The following is an 11,649-nucleotide window of genomic DNA, read 5'->3' as shown; positions in this document are numbered from 1 at the left end:
GCATTTGAATAAATGAATTCTCTATTTAATTCCATCTGTGAAAGTGGATTGAGTAATCATAATTATTGACCGAGCGAAGTGAGGTCTAAGATTCAAGTCGACGGTTTTGCATTTCTCTTTATGTTTATATGTTGCGCATTTACGGCGAAACGCGGTAATAGATTTTCATGAAATTTGCAGGTATGTTCCTTTTTTAATTGCGCGTCGACGTATATACAAGGTTTTTGGAAATTTCGCATTTCAAGGATAATATAAAAGGAAAAGGAGCCTCCTTCGTACGCCAATATTAGAGTAAAAATCAGACTATAGAATTATTCATCATAAATCAGCTGACAAGTGATTACTCAGATGTGTGGAGAAGCCAGTCTATTACTTTATTTGTATAAGGTCTATATTTTCAATCAAAGACCTTGAAGAAGTATGCATCTTTAAGCTGGGTTTACACCAAAGTTATTAACAAAATGTTAATAACTTAATCCTTATAGATTCTATTAGATTGAACGCAAGTTGACAAACACAAATGTTCATCATTTGTATGATAAGTTATGTTCATACGCCAATATTAGAGTAAAAATCAGACTATAGAATCATTCATCATAAATCAGCTGTCGACTGGATTATAAATTGCTTGCAATAAGGCATGCGATTCAATATCTCAATGTAACTTAGTGAGAAAACAGCTATTGTGTCGAATATTAATTGCATGCAGTGAGGCATGCAATTGATAACTTGAAGTAGCATAGTATTTTTTCCTGACTTTTCTCTGCTTTCAACTCGTTAAGCTCTTGATGATAGTAGGATATAGCTGTTTACATAAAATTATTAGCATTGTCGATACAACAACCCAAGTCGTCTATACACTGATATCTCGCCGACACGACAGGACAGGACAAAATTTACTCTGACTGTATTAGAAGTGACTGTGATTTATAACTGCGCGAGGTCTACTGTTCACAGAGCTACTAGTATATATACATACCAGTTACAAACTGGAAATACCTTCCCTGCTTGCTTCTTCACACTTCTTTCTTTTTGTTTTTTCTCTCTTTCCCTTGAGGGTTCTTTACTTTTTCTTTTTTGAGGGTTTCATGTGGCAGAGATAATCTAGAGTCCCAACTCCATCCTTAATAAAGGAAATTATTCATCTTCTCTTCCTGTTTCTTTTTTATTTCCTGGGTTTTTAACTTATTTTGATTATTTTAGGACAATATGTATGAAGCTCTATTATTTTATGGAAATTCATTCAAAATTTACAATATATGTAAATAATTTTTTGTCATACTTACTCAATTGCAGCTGTTTTCCATGCATCAAATCAAGCCGGTAAACAGCTGTTTGCAGAAAAAGAGAACATGTGATTTTCATTACAGCATACTATACTGTAAAGAGATCATATATGTTCTCTTTACAGTTGAGTATGTTAGGACTCTACTGAGTCCTAATATCACCTGAGTAATTAATATACTAACTCAAATAATTAGAGAACTCATTTAAGGAGTTTCAAGTTATAAGAACTCATCTGAAATCTTATAATTTAGGCCTGTATTATTTTATTTGAGCTCGAAGAGTCTGTCTTTTATGAGCTAGGCGCTACGGGCTACGGGCGCTAGGCCATGTTTATAGAATGCAGTAGCTCGATCAGCAGCAGGTAATGGTTTCTGTTTCTCAGCAATATTATTCTTTCTCAGATAAGTATGACAAAAAATATTGTATGTAACTTGTACGGTAACGTATTTACCGCAATCGTATGATAATTCTGCCCTCAACTACGTTTCGGGCAGAAACAATCATACTTATGCGGTAAATTATCGTTACCGGACTTGTGACGTAAAGTACTATTGTAATGACCAGTAATATAGACAATTACAATATCACAATAAAATATACAATCTTATTGAGACTTTGAACAAAATTACATTTGAGGGTACCGTAGCACTCTGCCATCTATCGGGACATGCTCATATTAATCAGATAGAGTCCACAGTTAACTCGACCAATCACGTTGCGTTAAAAGTGGGCGTGTACTAGGACGAAATGGCAGCTTGTCTGTGATTGGTCGACGATATGTGTGACACAGTATTAGGCTACTATAGTGAGATTCACGTTAATAAGTCAGCACTTGATTAGTTTGCTATCATTGTCTGTCATTACACAAAGCAGATAGCTCCATTCTTTTCTAGCTCTGTACCAATGCCGAATCGTTTTTGTAGACTATAAATATAATGAACACGGAAAATATTTTATCTTTATTATGAAACTTTATTATTAAATCATGGGAATATAGGAAAAAAAATATTTTTTGGGAATATGGAAAAGTATTTTTTTTGGAAAATGGAATATATTATATTATTCAATCATTATTAACAAGAATAAGCAATATAAATTTGAAATTTTATTATTAAATCATGGGAATATGGCAAAATATATATTTTTGGGAATATGGGAAAGAATTTTTTTGGAAAATGAAATAAATATATTATATTATTTAATCATTATGAACAAGAATAAGCAATATAAATTTATATCAGATATACCGGTTTGACTTGAATCATACTATAGACTACATCTATATAAATAAAAATCGATCCTCAAATTTTGACATTCAATAACTTTTTTATGTGTGCACCGAATTTGATGATTTTTTTTAGTTGTGTTCGTTGTGTTCAGGACCAGGCCTATGACCTATCAAATTCATAATCCGACTTCAGGACTCTTTCCTACGGTCCTTCAAAGTTTACATGTAATCCTTATGGGAGAAGATTTGTGAGCTGGCCACACACAGAAATAAAAATCAGCTTTTATAATCATTGCGTCATACAACAGCCGTCGGTAATTAGTTGACAAGAGTGTGTGCTGCTCCATAACCGACCATGAATTTTATTCTAAACTCCCCGACTAAAAACAAAATGACTGTTCTGTGTGTAACCATCCAGCAGTGCGGCCTCAGGTTGAAAACTTACATGCTCTAAAGACATTACTTTGTTTCGAATAATTGTGCTGTCTTCGGTGTTCAGAATCAATTGATTTTTAGTAAATTATTTATTTTGCAGTTGGAAAATTATCTATATAAATAAAATGCCGCATCGCGCCTCCTCAGGTGTGCATCCAGCTAAAGTTTGTCATGAGATGCATTAAACTATTTGGCGGTACGAAGTTCGCCGGGCCAGCTAGTCTTAAATAGAAGGCGGTGGAAATATATGAAACTCCACAACCCTAATGATTTCTATTATTTCTACCTACTTTATAATGTGAATCTAATAGCATACTATAGCTAAAGATAAAGAAAGATTTTCTTCTTCTTCTTCTTCTTCCGTCTTCTTCTTCTTCTTCTTCTTCTCTACTCTTTCATTTTTCATCTCAGCTTCTTCATTGTACCTTTTTCTCTCAATTTTATACTTTTGTTTTCTCCTTTTTCTAATATTTCCTCTGTTATATTCACATTCATATCAATCGGACACAAAATATTAATAAACTGATAATCATCCATCATTATCATTATAATCGTGCAACATATATGTGAACAATGCACCAATCAGAGAAGAGGAAAGGCATAAAGGCAGGCAACCAGACTATAATATGTTCTTCTTCTTCCTCTTCCTCTTTTTCTTCTTCTTCTTCTTCTTCTTCTTCTTCTTCTCCTTCTTCTTCTATTCTACTTTTTGATTTTTCATCTACATCTCAGCTTCTTCATTGTACCTTTTTCTCTCAATTTTATACTTTTGTTTTCTCCTTTTTCTAATATTTCCTCTGTTATATTCACATTCATATCAATCGGAACACAAAACATTAATAAACTGATAATCATCCATCATTATCATTATAATCGTGCAACAGATATGTGAATAATTCACCAATCAGAGAAGAGGAAGGCAGGTAACTATAGACTATAATATGTTGGACGAATTGTAGGAGAAGTGAGACAGAGACACATGTGGCCACATTCAAGTGATCAGCGTGTACCGTAATTGCATTTATCCTGCCAATGCCTGCCAGCCCTATCTACGCTCAAAATCCAATTTTCTCAATTTCCATCTTCCATGATCCATCTGCCTTCATCACGCACTTCTTCTCAACACTGTCACTATATAAAATGCATAGTGAAACAAGTAATATCACTTAAACTGGATTATACACAACAGTGAATATATTATTCCTACGAGTTCTAATTGGAGTATTCACACTCAACCCGGCCGAGTGAGTATGAATAATACCATTACAACTTATGGGAATTATATTTCCACTATCACTGTACTGTCCGAATTCAGCTCTACAGTACCTACAATTTTGAAATCCTTTCTCTAGATACCTGTAGATTAATATTGTAGATCTACTTGTAAACTGGGTTCTCACATATCAGTGTCAGTGAAAATATAATTCCCTTGAGTTCTGATTGGACTATTCCCACTTAGCAAGGCTGAGCGAGTGTGAATAGTCCCATTGAAACATACAGGAATGATATTCTCACTGTGGGCTGCCGGTCACTTTCACTGTCATAGGTAGTGGCATATTATCACCGAATTCAATAACGTTGAATTTCTTCCTGTGGTATATCAATTTGAGTAATTCTTTACATGCTGAATAAAATTAATTTATCTGAAGTTTGTATTTTGAAGAATTAAGTATGTAATGTAGTGGAAAATCCCTTGAAGAATGTTTTCTAAAAGTTTCATGAATTTATTTGCATCCAATAATAGAATTAAGTATGTAATGTAGTGAAAAATCCCTTGAAGAATGTTTCCTCAAAGTTTAATGAATTTATTTGCATCCAATAATAGAATTAATTATGTAATTTAGTGAAAAATCCCTTGAAGAATGTTTCCTCGAAGTTTAATGAATTTATTTGCATCCAATAATAGAATTAATTATGTAATTTAGTGAAAAATCCCTTGAAGAATGTTTTCTAAAAGTTTCATGAATTTATTTGCATCCAATATTGTAAAATGACTTGAAATTTCAACTCTGGGCTCTCATGTCTCAAAAAGTGATGATATGGAATAAACGTTTTCCTCAAGAATTCATTTTATCTTGGTAACTTGAAAGTGGCCTATCTAAATCAAAAACTCGGAAAATGGCACTGATAATAAAATATATGTTTCCAAAAGTATGTTGCACAATGTTAAAGATCAATTTCATTAAAGTTTATGTTGTGCGTCTACCAGGGGCCTATTGCATGACAAAACAATATTAGTAGTCAGCTGGTTATTATTAGATTAAAAAATTACTAAAATATTAGCTTGTATTTTGCCATGCAACAGGGCCCACACAATCAACTCTCAATGACTGCAGAAAACGGATCGTCGCTGCGACAAGTAACTAATAAAACTATTAACTAATAAAACTATAAAACTTAAGTAACTAATAAAATAATGTGGAAGAATCACATTAAATAAGTAAGAATCGCTGTCCTTGTTTTTTAAATAGATTCTGGACCACGTATAGAAATTTTCACCTGGTCATATGGGACATATATATGAATCATACATTTATCTCATATTGATCAGAATTTTAGAGCTTTTAATGAAAAGTTCAATGAACAGTGTTTTTGTCTTTGAACAATCTTTGTTCAAGATTGTTTATTTCATTTGTTGTCAAAATTAGCTTCTCTTTTGTTTCTAATAACAAACGTGCCGCCTGTGCTACAGATAAAAATATGTATTCGAAAGAGCTTTCATGTTTGGCATTGACTGAGTTTACATTAATACCCAAAATTTAGCTTTTGGGGCAGAGCTCATTCGTTAGGACTGTGAGTTAAGTCCGGCTGATCCAGTGAAAAAGGCTAGATTTCGTTTCGTTTTATAATACAGGTTATTCTGACACAGATCGGGCAGTTTAAAAATAATTGTATAGTTAAGGGAGACGGGTTCTGAGCCTATTCATTGGCTCAGTTAATTTTTGTTCTTTTAAAATACTAACTGTAAAGTCGCGATTAAACCAGTGGATGCCAAAGGGGGAAGCCATATTCAAAAGGCAGGTGACTACTGGATAAGATCATTGTTCTTAATTATCATAACCACAAAGATTGAATCATCATTAGCAGCAAGCGAGTGTTTTCCCCATTAATTTCATATGAATAATGTTTTTATAATAAAATTAATCTTGTTTTGTTTAAATGTAAAATATGTTGAAGATTCATTAAATTATATAGTAGATTGTTCACAATTTTGTTGTATCTTTATAACCACCACAACATATAACATTATAGTAATTCTTTTCCCTGGTTACAAAAAGAACAGAACAGTATGAGTGAATAAACTCAAATCTAGGTAGTTACAATCAAGGTTGAAGATTAAATTCATATTGCCGTACAGACAAAGAGACGTCTCAAATCAGGCTGTGAGATTGCTCAGAAGAGACAGAGATACTCTGTAAAACAAAAAAAAATCTGGTGTGGTACACTCACACAACTTTCCTTGCTCATTGAACTGTAAGCCTCATTCTCAAACGAGAATAATTTAGGGGAATAACATAATGACGATTGGCGGCAACATATTTGAAACTACTATATATGTGTATATATAATTGTTTTCAGAATACTTTTTCCTTTGTGTAAATTGTGAAATTCGATGATTTTTATAAAAGTCGTCAAAACAACTGTTCTACAGATGAAATATCTTGACTATGACTGTGCTCTTTTTATAAACTGCTCTACCTACCTACCTCATGCACGAGAAGGAGGTTACAAAGTCCATTTCTCAAGGATGGGGTGGACCCCCCATTAGTTTCCCAGGATTAGCGGTATTTGATCAACATTGGTGTTGATTTATTTGTCTATCATTCGACAAAGCAGATAGCGATGCCAGTTGATAGAGCTGATAAATAACTATACAGGGTATGAATTTGAAAAAAATCGTTAGAGCCGTTTTTGAGAAAATCGTGAAAAACATGGTTTTTTAGTAACTGTTATTTTTCTCAAGAATATTTCGGAGCTCCTGCAATTTTCCCAGAAATGAGACACATGCCAGTTGATAGGGCTTATAAATGGTATGAATTTGAAGAAAAACGTTAGAGCCGTTTTCGAGAAAACCGTGAAAACATGGTTTTTTAGTGATTATCCGCCATTTTTCCCAAGAATATTACAGAGCTCCTGAAATTTTCCCAGAAATGAGACTCATGTCAGTTGATAGGGCTTATAAATAGCTATCTAGGGTATAAATTTGAAGAAAATCGTTAGAGCCGTTTTCGAGAAAAACGTGAAAAACATGGTTTTTTAGTAATTATCCGCCATTTTTTCCGCCATCTTGAATTGAATTTCTTATTGTCGGATCCTCATGGTATAAGGACCTTAAGTTTAAAATTTCAAGTCAATCGGTTAATTTGGAATGGAGTTATCGTGTTCACAGACATACACACACACACAAACACACACACACACACACACACACACACACACACACAACACACACACACCACACACACACACACACACACACACACACCACACACACACACACACACACCACACACACACACACACAACACACACACACACACCACACACACACACACACCACACACCACACACACACACACACCACACACACACACACACACAAACCAACACCCAAAAATCATGTTTTTGGACTCAGGGGGCCTTGAAACGTATAGAAAACTTGAAAATTAGGGTACCTTAGATTTTTTTGGAAAGCAATACTTTCCTTACCTATGGTAATAGGGCAAGGAAAGTAAAAAGATATGTGTTTGTTATTGAACAGATTTTCATGTCTGTTTGAATTGACAGCCGGGATATACAAGAAGATTAGCAATGAATAAATGTTGAATTTGCAATTTGATGAGCTTCTACATTCCAGGAGTACTGGCAGCACTCCAGGTGATGACTCCACATCTCTCACTCATCAAGGCAATCCGGTGATCGTATTATAAGCGTCGTTGCCATGGTAACGGTAGACTACTTGATATATTTGTGTAATATTATAGAAACTATAGATAATCAACTCATCGGTACATCCTAAGATCTTAAAGTTTTATTGCAGCTAAGGTTTATTGCATTTCGACATCACAATCACAATATTGTTTAGAATTCATCTTTGCCAAACACCGCCTACTATTTTTTTTTTTAATACACCGCCTATTATTTAAATTTATTCCAAGCTTCAATCCATACCTATCGTATAGTATATGGCAATGATAAATGACATGCACAAGAAAGTATACTGAACTTGAATTAAAACGACAGCCTTATGACAGTTTCTCATATAATATGTTATTCTAATTAAAATTACTAGAATATTATTGAATTATATGGAATATGAATTGATTTGTACAAGAAGTATTCATCCAGTTAGGTGTATACTCAATGACAAAAATTTACAAGAGTATACAAAATGAATGTTAATTATTCAAGAACTGTATCATATAAGATATACCTGATTGGATATAGGTATGAAGAAACTCGTCAAACATATGATCACAAGCTCAGAAAAGTTAAAATATCATTGAATAATAATTTTTTAACAAAAATAAAATGAGATAAATCAGTTTTGAATATCCAGGTTGGATATTATTTAATTTTGATTATAAACTAACAACAAATTGGAGAAAACTTTATAACTTTGTTAGTTTTGAACAGATTGATTTGAAACTTCATGGGTGTGTTAATAGTATGAAGGGAATCGTTCATGATTTTTTGTAGAATTTTCCTACGTTCCCTTCTCCCTCCTAAACCGAAAACATATGGTAGTTCTGATGGTATATGCGAAAGGATTCAAAAGTCGCGCTTTTGAGTAGACCAATAGTGTTGTTCCGCGGGCGATTTAATCCAATCCTGTTCCTTGCCGCGAAGCACAGAGGAAGCTCAGAATAGCGCGACTTTTGACTTCTCGCATACATCAGAACTACCATATGTTTTTTCAGTTTAGGAGGGAGAAGGGGAAGAATCGGGTAAAAGAAATAAAAGAAATAAAAGAAACCGTAATAAAAGAAACCATTGGGAAGAATCGGGATTCGAACCAAGGAACCATCGCTCCGTAAGCGAGCGTTTTACCGTTACGCTACACGGCAGTTTGAAAATGATTGTCTTGTAACAGCATTATAACCTCCTCATAAACACTTCTGGGCTACAACAATGTAGCCTATGGAACTTCATGTATGGTAGCATAGATGAAATTTGAACATTGATTCTGTAAAATCTAGAAAGAAAATTGAAATTTGGGCATCCAGGTGCACGAGATTGATATTTTACTTTCCTTGCCCTATTACCATAGGTAAGGAAAGTATTGCTTTCCAAAAAAATTAAGGTACCCTAATTTCAAGTTTTCTATATGTTTAAATCCCCTGAGTCCAAAAACATGATTTTTGAGTGTTGGTGTGTGTGTATTTATTATTGTGTGTATTTATTTTGTAATTATTGTTGTAAATAAATAAATAAATAAATAAATAAATTATTAACCGATTGACTTGAAATTTTAAACTTAGGGTCCTTATACAATGAGGATCCGACAATAAGAAATTCAATCCAATTCAATATGGCGGATAATTACTAAAAACCAATGTTTTTCATGGTTTTCTCAAGAACGGCTCTAACGATTTTCTTCAAACTTATACCATGGAAAGCTATTCATAAGCCCCATCAACTGACATGAATCTCATTTCTGGGAAAATTGCTGGAGCTCCGTTATATTCTTGAGAAAAATGGCGGATAATTACTAAAAAACATGTCTTTCACGGTTTTCTCAAAAACGGCTCTAATGATTTTTTCAAATTTATACCATGGATAGCTATTTTTATAAGTCCTATCAACTGATATGAGTCTTATTTTTGGGAAAATTGCAGGAGCTCCATTATATTCTTGAACAAAATAGCGGATGATTACTAAAAAACCATGTTTTTCACGGTTCTCTCAAAAATGACTTGACCGATTTTTTTTCAAATTCATACCCTGTATAGTTATTTATCAGCTCTATCAACTGGCATGAGTTTTTTCCTGGGAAACTAATGAGGGATCCACCCCATCCTTGAGAAATGGACTTTGTAACCTCCTTCTCGTGCATGAGGTAGGTAGGTAGAGCAGTTTATAAGAAGAACATATAGTCGAGATATTTAATCTGTAGAACAACTGTTTTGACGACTTTTAAAAAAATCATCGAATTTCACAATTTACACAAAGGAAAAAGTACTCTGGAAACAATCTATATCTATAAAAGGCTAAGTCCCGACAGACTGAAATGACACCACAGCCCAAACTACTGAGCCTAAAAACTTGAAATTTTGCACAATTGTTTATGATAGGCTCAGGCATCCACTGAGAAAGGATATTCAGAAATTTCCCCCCCTGAGGGAGCTGGGCCCCCCCAAAAATGTTGTACTTTTTAACCGCTCATTGCACAGCAAAGTCATGAGGAACTTTTTTGTTCAGCTACGAAAAAATAGATCTGTGAAGAAAAATTCCGATCAGGAGCACAGGAGAGGGCATTTTTCGAAAATTTTGATGTAAAATCACACTACACCTCAAACTAATCGGCCTACAGACTTAAAACTTTGCACAAATATTCTTCAACATGCTCGGCGCGCACTAACAACGAATTTTGAGATATTTTGCCTCTAAGGGTTTCAAAGGATGAAAAAGGATCCTATTAAGTAAGGTTATAAATATGGGAAGGTGAACGCCATATGAAACTGAGAAAATTGACACATGATATTCTAACATATGTTGTAATCATTGGAAAGCTTGAAATAATCTTATCAATCAGCTGATCGAATTAATTTTGCATTGATCGAAAGCGAGAGCTTGCCACGTGTGTGTTCCATTATGGAATGCTTGCCCAGTTCGGTTTGCGCCTTCTATCAGCTGTATGTATGGAGTCTCATACCTTCCGATTAGAACAGAGCACAGAGATTTTCTTTGGTTAGGAGTTTGTTGATAATTCTATTCAAAATTCAAATTTTACTGGCATCAAAAATCACATTGGAAACTTTCTTAATATACAACAAGATCACAAAAACAAAATGTCAAACATATACCTACATTTATTTGTAGCACGGCCAGAAAAAGACAAACTTGAATACTAGCTGTGAGTTCATTCAACATAAATTTTAATTATATTTTTTGAATAAAAAGTACGAGTTGATGAGAGATGTAAGTAATTCCTTATATTTGATTCAAATGGTTATTCATATTGTAGTAGTCGGGGACACTGCAGTCAAAAGTTTTTATTCTGTAGCTAATAAATTTCATACGTATTGATTGTCCATAATGTATCCAGTGTCCATAATGGAAGTGATTGAACTACTCAAAATTAATGGCTTACTGGTCCCTAATAGAATTTATACCGGGTGATTTTTTAGTCCTGTTACCCTATTTTTAATACTTGGTAATTTTTCCCTAATAAAGGTAAATTTTGTTTTGTTGCACGAAGTTGGTAGCCCTACTCACTCAGTATACACAAGACAGTGCGAGTTTATTATCCTTAAGCTGTGTAACATTTTGTGATGATTCCGGTCAACAGAATGTCTTTTACCATAGAACAACGGATTTTCAATAATAAGCAAGGGTTTATGGCCTCCAAGGTCTCCAGACCTCACATCCCCTGATTACTTTTTGTGGGGCTACATTAAGTCTGAGGCCTCCAAAAACAATCCTCACAATATTGATGAACTGAAAGCCAATGTGACAGACTCAATCACGAATATTTC

This window comes from Nilaparvata lugens, chromosome X (genome assembly GCF_014356525.2).
Source record: "Nilaparvata lugens isolate BPH chromosome X, ASM1435652v1, whole genome shotgun sequence".
In the NCBI taxonomy this organism is placed as follows: Eukaryota; Metazoa; Arthropoda; class Insecta; order Hemiptera; family Delphacidae; genus Nilaparvata; species Nilaparvata lugens.
Note: the sequence above shows the minus strand (reverse complement) of the source record.